At 40.7% G+C, this 13,503-nt stretch overlaps 1 protein-coding gene across 1 annotated transcript in view; it reads right to left on the reverse strand.

Moving 5' to 3' along the window:
• The window catches only part of LOC119246767 (melanoma-associated antigen B2-like), a 119,052-nt gene extending 107,817 nt beyond the window's left edge, over positions 1-11,235 (reverse strand). The window contains exon 1 of the mRNA XM_037513108.2: positions 11,064-11,235. The gene's annotated coding sequence lies outside the window, so the exon portion shown is untranslated. The remainder of the gene's footprint in view (positions 1-11,063) is intronic.
• Between the last annotated feature and the right edge of the window lie 2,268 nt (positions 11,236-13,503).

Genomic DNA, 13,503 nt, shown 5'->3' on the forward strand with positions numbered 1-13,503 from the left:
TACCCGCAGCCTCTGCGGCGCAGGTTCGATTCCCGGCCAGCCAGGGAGATTCCCATGTGGCACGGCAGACCTCTCCTGTCTCGACCACTGCTCCTCTCGGCAGTGTATTTCAGTCAGTCTGCCTGTTCTGCTCCCTGCTCTGTCTCTGGTGAATCCTCTCACCCTCCCACACCTCGAGCCTATACCCCAGTACTTGTGTAAATAAAAAAAACAAAATCTTAAAAAAAAAAAAGATGAATCGAGACGTAGCCCTTATGCCCTTCACAAAAACAGACTGAAGATGGATGATAGACCTAAATGTAAAATGCAAAACTTAAATAAAACACTCTAGAGATAACACTGGGTGAAATCCAGTGACCTTAGGATGTGGTGATAATTTTTTTAACTACAACACAAAAGACATGTTGTAATAACAGATGAGCTGAATTTCATCAAAATTAAAAAGTTCTCCTCTATGAAATATAATGTCAAGAGAATGAGAAGACAAGTCACAGACTGGAAGAAAATGTTTATAAAAGACACGTGTGAAAGGATGCTATTATTTGAAAGACACTAAGAACTCTTCAGACTCAGTTATAAGAAAATGAGCCCAAATTAAAGTGACAAGTGACAAGATTTCATCTTTTTTTTGTAGCTGAGTAGTATTCCATTGTGTACATATACCACATCTTCTTAATCCACTGCTCTGTCGCTGGACACTTAGGTAGTTTACCTAACTTGGCCATTCTAAATAGTGCTGCAAAGAACATAGCAGTGCATACATCCATCAGGAATATTTTGATGTTTGGAATACAAGTTCCATAAAGATCTCTGTGATTTGAGGAATTTGAGAAATAACTTGAAAGAATAACACTTGATCTCCTGTATTTTTTTCAAGTAGTCATTTATCTAGTAGTAGGTACAAATATCTTTATTATTTTTTTAAAGGCAGTTTTTTTTTAAAGATTTATTTTATACAAGAACTGGGGTACAGTCAGAAGCGTGGGAGGGTGAGAGAATTCACCAGAGCCAGAGCGGGGAGCAGAAGGGCAGAGGGACCAAAGACACTGCTGAGGGGAATAGCGGGTGAGGCAGGAGGGGTCTGTGTGCCATGTGGGGTTCTCCCTGGCCGGCGGGGAATAGAACCAGCGCTGCAGAGGCTGTGGACAGCTTCGCAGCGCAGCTCTCAACCACTGTGCCACCAGGGAGCCCCCCACATATCTTTATTTTTATAGAGAGTACTTAATTCCCAATTGTATCTTTAATGTTTTCTACAGACTTACCTCTTCGGGGTAGAAAGGGAATTTTTTTCTCTTGATCATTAAAGATAAATGACCATTCACTCTTGTGCTTGCTTTATCATGTACTACGCACAAAGTACTTCTTTGGGAAATACTAGGAAATAAAGTCCTATTCTTCTCTCTAGTTCACAATGGGTCCTGTCCACTGGATCTGGAGAATTCTGATTCGAACAATTTGGGATAAAGACCACAGCTTGTGCTTGGCCTTTCCTCTCGGCCTTCTTAGGACTTGCAGGCTCACAAGCAAAACACACTTTTTCAAAGTTTAGGCACATCCATTACCGTCATTTTCTCTTGCCTCCTTCATACCACGTGAGGCTTCAAAATATGAATGAGAGGTATTTTTTTTTTTACCACAAATGCAAGCTTCCTGAAGGCAGAGATTGTGTCATTCCTACTGTGTTTACCAGACACTAGCAGAACTCTTTGTTTATACCATAAATACATAATACTTGTCTGTTGGATGCTAAATGCAATCCTTTTATCCCATGTTGAGTTAATTTGGACTTCTGATTAACCCTTAAACTGGCTTTCTCATTGTCTTGCTTTTGTTGTGCTGTTTTTTCATGTAACTCTCTTTTCCTTCAATTCCCATACTTGGTGTCATTTCTACCATTTTGAAAACCTATGGATCCTTCAAGATCTATTTCCTTTTAAGTCTCAGAAATTCTTCTCCAGATAAACTCAAGCAATATGATCTACTCTTATAAATATACATGGCACTTAATTTCTCTAAAGGATTTTGTGATTTCAAATGCATGCTTGTTGCCTTCCTTTTGATTACAATTTCTGAGCATAAGGGCTATGGCTTAGCTATCTCCAGCAGCATCTGGCACTTAGTGGGAACTTTATATTTTTGTACTGGCATTGTTAGCATAACTCTAATCTTTTAAACTTATTTAATCCATGGATTTAACAGCAAATATATTAACTGAATATTTAAATCATAATATGATTTAAAAGAAAAGCTATGAAAAGATAAAGATTCCTCACCACCAAATGTTTCCTTTTAAATGAACACGGGACAGCAAATAATACAAGAACAGTGTTTACTCTGCTTAAAGCCTGAGTTTAATTTATTGTGCCAGTCAAGGTAAAGTTGGCAGCCTCTGCACAAAAAGATACACTTCACCAATATTGTTAACCTGTTCAGAAGGCAGGGCTATGCTTGTAAAATTCTTTTAAAGTCTTATTTTTGGTGATTTTTGACAATTTTATCCAATCTTTGAATGCAAAGTCAATTTTAAAATGCCAAAACTACAATAACTGCTTGTACACGTCTTTCTACTTAGATAGGGCTACTTATCCACTGAGAACTATTCATTCAGAAATGATTAAGATGATTTAATTTAAGTGGAGACATTATAAAATTTCAATGACACTTAGGATCTCTGCAATGTCTGAAGCTGCTCTTTCTGAACTATCCTAGAAAATGTTAGCGAAGTGAAATTGGTCTGAGCTGTCTCCATGTTCTCTTGCTCTCCTTTTTCTACTTATAAATAGAGTCTATTTTCTCTTTCAAGGTAGGCACAGATTTTTATACTTCATCTTTTGACCTCCATTACAGGAAATTTGTGTTCTATCACATAATGAGCATTTATACCCAGCTCTATTGTGCTGTTTGCAGATACTTTCAGGAGATTTTGCTTTTCACTTTTACCTGAAATATATGGCATACTAAAATTGAAATAATTTATAGAAGGTTGATAGAGTCACTAAGGACAAAGGATTAGTTTGGGATGGAGGGGAACAAGAGATAGGGCAAGAACCTGAGGCCAGCAACAGTAGAGTTGTCACCACCCCTATATCCTAACAAGCGAGGAAGAAATTACTAGAATATACAACATGAGAAAGTTGTGTAAAGTAAGCTACCTCACGAGGAGAATTTGAGGAACAAGGCCAGTCCTAAGAAACATTGCAGGAAAGGATCTTGGAGAATAGATGCCTTGTTCTCTGTTTCCTCTGTTCACGCAGCATCCCAGAGCTACCTATAGGTTAAACCAAACCAGAAGACATAAAGTAACAGAGGCCATGCTGACCTATAGGGGTGCCATGCCAAGATGCAGGGAAGAGATGAAAATGGCAAGTGTGCTGTATCACTCCTTTATTATAAAGTACAGAGTGGACACCACACCCCCTGACATTTTAACCTTCCTTATAAACACAGCCTCAATGGAATAAATCAGCATAATAATGGGTAGGTGTGTACCATATTTTTCAACACCTAACCAACTTCTCTGAATGAGTTGACTTAATTTTATAGCATTTGATAATTCTCAACTGTGCTGATTTGTTGCTAGGCACCACATAATTCCCTAAGACTTTCTGTTGAGGATGTGTACTCCTCTTTGAATCAAAAACTGATGGAGAATGTGGGTTTTCACATTAGTTTTTAGATAATCCTGTTTTTCACTTAAGTGTAGGTATGATGAAATCTTGAATTCCAAGTCAAAGTCAACAACTCAGCCTGGGAACTAAAACTTTCAGCACCCATCAGTTCCCACATTTCACTTATAATATCTCCTCTTTTGAAACTCATGCCTACAAAACAGAATACAAGATTCCTCAGTATGCTGTCGTGGACAGCTGGAGGAAATGACAACACCCCGCAGACTGGGCAATATTCTTACATCTTGAACACCACTTTTTGACTGTTCATGGGGCTTTTCATGACTTGCTTTTCTTCATTCCCTGGCAGCAAGCTCCTTATAACATTTTCCCTTTGGTCAAAAAAGGGAGGAAGGTGCCAAGATGATTAGCACGCCAGGGTCAGTCAAGACTCTGCTGCCAAACAACTTCTTTATTTGAATTGATGAAAACATTGTCAGCTGTGTCAACAATGAGGTACTTAGCACTGAAAGGTCACAGCCCCTGGCAGAGAGTAAAAGGCCCAATTCCACTTTCAAGGATGTGGCACTGTAAAGTACCCTTACTGAGGATGTGGGCAGGGTTTGCTTTTTCATGCCCTTCAGGTTTCTCAGGGGTGGGCAGAGTCTTTTCTGATCACTCAATTATAAACTACCACTGCTCACAGGTGAGAGGCCCTTCAGCAGCTTGAGCCAAGCCACTGGTGTTGCATATTAATGGAACATTGAACACAGGCCGGGTTCTGGGCTAGCGATGAGTGTCACAAGGCTGACAAGGAGGCCAATGCAAAAAGAGACAAACAAACACAAATCATCGGTGCTTGTGACGCTCAGAAGAGGAAACAGAGTTCTCATGGAAAAGCTAAGAGTTGTTTGGGGTTAGACATTGAAGAGTGAACAAATATGGCAGGATCTCACAGATGGAGAAGGGAGAAGAGAAACTTTCGAGCAGAAGCAATAAACACTGTAAAGAGTGTGCAGTTATTAACAGTAAAGACAGTACAAATATCATAAAACCAGCAATTTCAGTAGGTAATGAATTACCAAAAATATGTATTGATATACTGCAAAGAAAAATGATATCCCACTTTCCATATATGCTCAGTATCTAGAGCATGGCACAGAGTAGGGATTTAATAAATGTTAAAATGAGTACACGGTCACTATTGCCTTTTAAAAATATTAAGTTAAGGCCTCCCCAGTGGTGCAGTGGTTGAGTGCTGGGCTGAGAAGCGGCCCTCAGCCTCTGCAGCGCCAATTCGATCCCCGGCCGCCGGCGAGGGTCCCTCATGTCATACAGACCTCTCCTGCCGCACCGCTGCTCCCCTAAGCATTGTATTTCGTCGATCTGCCTGTTCTGTTCCCCACTCTGGCTCTGGTGAATTCTCTCACCTTCCCATGCTTCTGACTGTACCCAGTGCTTGTATAAATAAATAAATAAAATCTTAAAAAAAATAAAAAAATAATATTAAGATATAAGCATGCCACAAATTCTGAGATGACCTGTAGAACTCACAATCTGGAGTTATATGATTTGGACTATATAACAAATATGATCATTTGCCTTAATAGTGAGAGGATATTGAAGAAATGTAACAAGTGGGGGATGTTGAAGGTATTTTGCATCTTCTCTTACATCTAAACATTTGGGAATAGTCAATCTTCAGGTCCCTACACATCTTCTATTCTACCATCCTTTTCTTATTAATCATTCAATGTCCCAAGGGGCCAGGCATAGTTTACTCTGTGACAGGCCCACGTTCTTTCCACCACCTGAGAACAGCAAAGGCAGAGATTAAGAGAATCCTTTAGAAGCTGTACCTGAGCTATCCCCATTCGGGCCTAGTACATATCTGAAGCATATACCAGAAACCCTTTCATCTGCACAAGCTTCTGCCTCAGAAATAATAGTGTGTGTGTACCTTGGGTTATATTAGGTGACTTTGCTGCTGCTTCTTCAGAAAGATGCTTTTGGGACCCATAGATGCTGCAACTTAATAGAAAGTGGTAAACGCTTCTCCACCTGACATCAACCTACTGGGCCTGACTGACAGCACCATCAATAAAACCTTAGACACCACACAAAGGGAAAGAGGAATGACATATACAAAAAGAATATGCGATCAGCAATGTACTCGGTAAGAAAGCAACAAGTTTGGTATGTTTTAGAGACTGAGTAATGAGAACGCCAGAGCAGCAAAATGAAAAGAGAACGGTTGGAAGAATGTTCAATAATGCATTTGCTCAGATCCACAGACTAGAAGCGCTCAAACACTATGGTGCGAATTAAAGATATGCCAAGCAAAGGAAATTAATTATTAACAGTGTTAAGGCAGTGCAGGAATCATAAGATTGGTGACTTCAATTTTAAAGTGAAAAAAAATTACAAGTAAATCGTATCCATAATCTAAGGGGAGGAGGCTCCTACACTGCCACCCCACCAAGCACCCAACTTCTTCCAAATTGCGCTCCCACATTCCTCCAAAAACCATCAAATATTCTTTTGTTTGTATTGTCAAGTCTTATGTTTTGGGTTTTTTTTTAAAGATTTATTTTTATTATTTATTTATACAAGCACTGGGTACAGTCAAAAGCACGGGAGGGTGAGAGAATTCACCAGAGCCAGAGCAGAGAGTAGAACAGGCAGACTGACAAAGTACACTGCTGAGGGGAGCAGCGGGCGCGGCAGGAGAGGTCTGTCACACCACGTGGGACCCTCGCCGGTGGCTGGGGATCGAACCGGCGCTGCAGAGGCTGTGGGCAGCTTCGCAGCCCAGCGCTCAACCACTGCGCCACCGGGGAGGCCCAAGTCATATGTTGTTAACTGTTGTTTTTACATTTGAACGTTCAGGGAAAACTTTATTTGAACATAAAGGAAAGTTCCCTAAAATCTGATAGTATGTAAAAAGAACACACGAATACTCTTTCTATCATAGAAACAATTCAACAATTGTTGGATGTGGTTGGAAAAGAAGAATTTGAGGAACTTGATTGGTCGATGGAGGCTAAGAGTAGACAATTTAGGATGGAGATATCACAAGACTAGAAACTGGAGATAGGGGTAGAAGGGATGAACATAGTTGTTATACCAGACGTAGAAATAAAATCCTTAGGTACCAATTGCTATAGCAAGTATCAGACAGCTAGAGAAAGTATCCGGAGGTGCAGGCCAGAGGTGGGAATATGGAGATGGCAGGCCATCATAGAGAATCACTATTCTTTACAAAATTAACCTAATCACACCCTGAAATTTAGTAATTTAACAATAGATAACAGTCCCACAGAGGAATGAACCCCTCCCCTCCCCCCCAAGAACATTCTATCCATAGTACACTTTCTACACTGGCAAATCCTAGCTCCCCTGCCTGCCTGTGACTAAGTAGGTGCCTCTCTTTTTCTTTTTCCTAACAAACCTGTCCTTTTTAAAGGTAACCTTCCCCTGCCTGTGCCTGTGCAAATCTTCACCTTCTGGGTAAACTCACTGTGTGCCTCTGCCGAAACGTTTCTCAGAGGTCAGCCAAGCACCCCACTGACGAAACCCCACATCTCTTCAAAATGACATCAGGTCCTTTAGGTAACTCAGTGGCCACCATGAAATTTGATGACCATGTAAAATATGCACTACACATGTCACATGACCTTACCTTGCTCGACATTTCCTCTTGCCGCTGAGAGTGGGGTGTGGCCGGCTGCAGCACTGCCCAAAAACCTATGTAACATGTTTGCTTCAGGGATCTATGCTCTTTACGTGTTTTTCAAAAATGTAGGTGAAGTGTGGGATGTACAATGTATGACTTCATGGCTATTGCTCCGAAATAGCATATAACAAACCACAGACCAAAGCGACTTTTCCCTAACATGTTTTCTGTCTTGATGAAATGCCCCTTGGTTATTTTTTTACATTGGTGTTCACTGGCTTTTGTTTTTGTTTTTGTTTTTTTTTTTTTTTAATCTCTGTGACAGCTGATATTCAGTGAGTAAAATGAAATTCTTTGGAGTCGTTCATTAAAGAAAAGCTTATATTTGGAACTAATTACAAAGAGTATTGTGCAAAAGACCTGAAAAATCTGAACAGAGTGGGGATGGAGTCCAGGGGTTAGAAAAAGCAGAAGTCGCCCACCATTACTGCTGGTCAAGAGACTCCAGGAAGAGGAGGTGGTACTCGGCACAGGGACTAGGGGCTTCCAGTGAGGGATGGAACCAAAAAGAAGGTACATTCATTGCTGAAGACTGCCTGAATCAGGAAGAAAAGAAAAACTATCCTAGATTCCTCCCTCATCTGAACCTCCAATCTTGTGTAATGTCTTCTACTGGCTGCTCCAGATGCCAGGAGACCAGGGTTCTGAGAAATGTAGCACACAGGACTGGATCTGAGAAAACAAGCCAATGACTACAGGAGGGAAACTACAGTGATTTTAAACAATGCTCACGCATTATTTGGCACTCCCGCTACTGAAGTCAGAGTCTAATTCTCCTCCTCTTGAAAATGGTTGGCTTTTGTGACTGACTTCTAAGGAACAGAATGTAGTCAGATGAGACCAACTGCATGAATTCATAAAAGGACACAGCTTCCACCCTGTTCTTCTCTCTCTCCCTTCCTTGCCCACCCCCCCAACCCCATCTCTGTTCATCCTCGGTACCACAGTTCTTTAAGGTATAATGCAACAGAGGGAATTTAATATAGGGAAATAATTGAACACAGTCCTTTGTAACAGATATGCAAGATTCAACAGTCAGCCATGCGGCGGTCTAGGAATCAGCAATAGCCAAGCAAAGGTGAGGAAAGGATCCATGAATGCGTGCTGGTCACAGCCCCAGTGAAGATCCAGCTGACACATGGTAATGAGGGCCAAATAAGTAAGAGATTGAACCTTTAGAAAATTCTAGCTCCAGCCTTCCAGGCATGACTGCTGATGCCATGTGGAACAGACAAACTACCCTCGAGTCCTGTCCAATTGCCAATTAAGCAAAATTAATTTTGCCATTGTTTAAGCCACTGAATGCTGTGGTGAGTTGTACAGCAATAGATAATCCAATAGAACCCAAGAACAAACAAGTCAATGACTCAAACAACTTCATTCTTATTTTCTCATTTCTGTTTCAGTTAGCATTTGAAGGTCCCAGAGTCAATCACACTCCAATTTTATAGCCATTTTAGATATTTATTGGCCAGTGTTACTGGTAGTAAACACAATTTTTCAACTCATTAATTCTGATTATACTTCCAAAGAATGAACAATTGTCCATGGAAGCTATGATTTATTCCTCCATTTAGAAGCATTTCCATATGAAGGTTTGATGGAATTGGGTTTCCTTATATGAAATACTCATTTAATTTACTATTATTCACTATCAATCTGAAATAAAGGTCTATTCATTGACTGAAATACTTAAGCTTATCTATATGAATACTCTTGGTGCATAGGAGATTAATTTGATAATTGCTTGGAGCATTTATTTTGTATGTTGCCCTTTTTATAGACATTGGAAAAGGTAGAGAGAAAGTAGATAAATAAGAATGAGAGGAACTAGGGAACAGAATGGAAAATGAGGGGGGAAAGCAGAAGGTGAAGGTGAAGGAGAAAGAAGCATTGTACTTAAGAAGAAGAATGCCAAGACAGATCTACTTTCACGAGGATTCTGGTTCAATGGCCTTTCGCACAATGGAAATGTTTTGTCAGTGGAAGAGAAAATAAACATCATGTGTACATTTTCCAATGTTTTTTGAAGCAAATAAATTCAGGGTTGTTTGCTGGAAAATACACCAGCAGGGGACCAGACTGTGCCACTAACAAACCATGTGACAGGGCACTTACAGTCTTAGAGATTAATTTCTTCACACATAAAAAATGCAGGGATGAGACCAGAATTTAACAGCATGGGCCACATTTAATTAACACTAGGCTAAGCTGTGCTTTAGTAACGAATGAAAGATGAAGTCTCAGTAGCTTGAAAGATCCAAAATTTTTATTTTGCTCACATAAAATCTAATGTGATTATTCCTGGGCTGGACTCTCCTAGTCAGCTCCTTCCCTTAGTGAAAAAGGGTCCACCACCTCCCCTCCTGAGCCATAGTAGGTTGTAGCACGAGGAGAAGGCAGGTGAGCACATCTAACACTTTGTCCACAGGTCCCAAAGTGATTCACATCACTTCTGCTCATATACCCTTAGCAGAACTAGTCACATGATACAACTGCAAAGGAGTCTGGGAAATGGAAAAGTACATGAGCGAACATTGGTGAACTCCATCAGTCTCTCCCACACATGACTACATATGTTGCGATTTCCTTGCACACCCCTCTCTTGCCGTATGTACAATTCTCAGATGTTCTCTTGGGTGTCTGAACTGCAGTTTGTGGGGTGTGTGGGAAATCATATGGCCTCAGGTGCACAAGGTATGAGAGTTTCTGCTGTATTGGTTAATCTGGCACAGCTTTGTCTAGACTTAACCAAAATGTGGTCCCCACTGGGATATTCTGGTTTACAAATCTAAGATGGAATTTAATCAGAGAAATGGAAAGTTTTTACAAACTTTTATGGCAATTTGAAAGAGAAATTTTACATCTGTTGAATTTAATAAAAACCAAATCATGGTTTATATTTTGATTTCCTTGGCTTTATTTTTTTTTTTCAATTTCATTCTTCGGGTAATTTATCTTTATTGTATTTTACGAAAGTATCAGTCTGTGACAGATTGAAAATAATAAAAACTGGTTCTTCACCACTGAGAGTTTGATAAACACTGGCTATTCTACCCTGACTAATATACCAAAGCAAAAATAGGAACATCTAGAAGTATACCAAGATATATTGAGAAGGACTAGACACCAGCTACATTTCTCCGAAGGAAGGAAACCCGGTAGGCCCTTCGCAAGTTAGATGCTTCCTACAGAGAGTAGGAAATTGTCTGAGCTACACTATTTTTAATCCTGAAATAACTGTGGACCCAGCATTTTCTTAAATTCTATTTTCTACTGTAAAGTAATACAGTGAGATAGAAAAAAGGCCAGTCAAAGAGAAAGCAAATAAAATGTCCACATGCCATTTCAGCACTTGGCTTGTAGTGGTAGGAGATGGTCACATATTCCTGAGAGCACATTTCTCAATTAAGATAGTCAAACTTCTCTTTCCTCCCCTCCCCCTACCCCAGGAAGCACCTCTCATCATCTGAATACAACAAGGACGGCAATGATTCTCTCCTGTTCATTTCCATTGTTGAACACTTCTTATATAAGAGAATTTCAACACTGAAATTTGACAAGGTTACAAGTTGTTGATTCTCAAGTTTCCTTATGATCAGACAGTAAACACTAAAAACCCCTGAGGCTTTAGCTGCCCATCCTCACTTATCCTTACAGAGATGCAGCTATAACGCTGTGGGATCTTGTGAACATTTAAAATGCCCATCTTCACCTACCTTCAAGGATGAGGACCAGTGATCCATTAAGGAGGAGGCTTGTGCTGTTCCGGACTGGTGGTCAGCTCGACATCACCACTGCCAGTCATTCCTAGGGCTGGCAATTGTGTTTCTCGGTACCAACTTCCCTCTGGGGACCCAGGTTAGAATTTGCCAATGAAAGGGACTCTTAGGAACGCTGGAAGATACAAACAAAATACAAATTGTTATTGTTCAATATGTCATGAAAATCAGAAGCGCAGGTGTCCAGTTCCAGGCCTCTGGGCCAACACCCACTTTGGGGTAGTTGAAATTGCTTGAATGTCCCCAGGATTGGCAGCTTCTTCATCCATGCCAAGGCTTCACACTGATATGACAGCGACAGTGTCCCTGACACTTTAGCTACATTCTCACAGACCTTCACTCTCCTATTTCCCATAATACCCCAGTTGCTTTCCTTAATTCTAATAGTGACTTTGTTTTATTCCTAAATCAGACTGATAAAGGTTTTCCCAAGACTTGCAAGCAATATCTATTGCTATAGCTATACTGCTCAAAAAATATACGTCAACCTAAAGGATTTTGGCAAAAGTTGTTACAAAAAAACACATTTTGAACAGGGTGTCACTAATTATTAAGATACCACAAATGTGTTCATATTCTAGCCATAGTTATCACAATAGATGGAAATACCAGTGGGGCCTGCTGGGAAAGCATCCTAACACCCCTCTCCCAATGGGAGCGTCTTCAGATCATGATCCTCTGACAACAGGTGACACAGTACAGAAATAAATACAATATAGCTGATGTGTGACAATTCTGACCCGAGAGACAGTAATGACTAATGATCTAACCTCAGGCTTTGATAATCTCTTCATGCTAACATATCATCAGTGGGACGCATACCATTTTTCCCCCTCTAGGAATGGGGGTTTCTCTTCACACCATCTATATTCTATAAACAGAGAATATTTGCGGAGGGTAAGTATGAAATGATAACTTCCTGAATCTGGATGAGAAGTCTATGTATTTTAAATCAAAGAAGTTGATTTCACTTTTGAAATGTATGTTAAGAATTGATCATGGGGCCTTCCTGGTGGCGCAGGGGGTTATGCACCACACTATGGAGCACATCCACAGTCTCTGCAGCACGAGTTCGATCCCCGACCGGCCACGGAGCAATGCACATAGCGAAGCAGACCTCCCCTGACTCACCTTCTGCTCCCCTCAGCACTGTATTTCAGTCAGTCTGCCTGTTCTGTTCCCCACTCTGTCTCTGGTGAGTCCTCTCACCCTCCACCCTGCATCTCTGGCCTGTACCCCAGCTCTTGTATGCATGGATAATCTTTTTTTTTTAAAAAAAAAATTGATCGTGGTAGAAAAATGCATACCTCAAAAACCCCAAGATCTCATCAGATACCTATGTCCTAGGGCAGGGTACCCCTACTTTGGCACCACTGAGATTTTGGCCCAAATGCTTCTTGGTGGGACCAGGGGGGAGTGGCCCTATTCCTATGCATTGTAGGATGTTCAGCAGCATTCAGCCTCTAGCCACCAGGTGGCGGTAGCAACTCCCAGTATTGAGGACCAAGAATCTCTGGTCAATGCCAAATGTCCCCTGGGGGCGATATCACTTCTGGTTGAGAACTACTCTTTGAGATAAAACAGAAATATGATGTTGGCAACAGTTTAAGGCCTCTTCACCATCAGTTTGTATTTCAACTTTCTACTTTACATTTGGTTTATTCTTCACGATTCTTTCAACATCTCAGTGAGATTGAATGGTATCAAACTGTGCAGGATGTGCCAAAGAAACTATTTTAAGTGCATTGGCTGTAAAGAATCCAAGGGGGGGCATGTTTAATTGCTTATGAGTCGCAATTCAGAGTGAGTTCATACTATATGTGGCCACTGCTATTTTTTAAAATTAGATGTCACCTTCATCACCAGGAGATATTAGATTATCAATAAAATAGACTACACAATGGAAGAGCATATAATCAACACAACATCCCTTTATTTTCAAATTCATTTATAGACTATTTCCACCTTGATTTGCAGGAGCAGAACTTACAGAAATTCAAATCAAATAAAATGACTAATACTGAACCACTATGCTTCAAAAGCAGCACAAACGTCACCTTCTTTGTGCCCTATATTCTCCCTAAACTTCCTTGTATTTTATGATGAATTTCAGACTCACCAGACAAAACATGCAGCACAAACGAACAGCAACAACAATCACTGACCCAGCAGCTCTCCAGCTGCTGGAGAGCAGCACAGTTCTCAAAGGGCCCTCGTACATAGGGCAATCCCCCCAATTTGGAGAAACCAGGCTTGTGACAGCCCAGGTGGTCCTCTCATTTCAGCTGTCTTGACAACCAATACCATTGCAACAGCAGAACAGGCTCTCAGTGATTCATCTGGAATGTATTTCAGTCTTTAAAATTCACAAAAAATA

This window comes from Talpa occidentalis, unplaced genomic scaffold, assembly GCF_014898055.3.
Source record: "Talpa occidentalis isolate TD23 unplaced genomic scaffold, MPIMG_talOcc4v2.1 talOcc4.15, whole genome shotgun sequence".
NCBI classification, from domain to species: domain Eukaryota; kingdom Metazoa; phylum Chordata; class Mammalia; order Eulipotyphla; family Talpidae; genus Talpa; species Talpa occidentalis.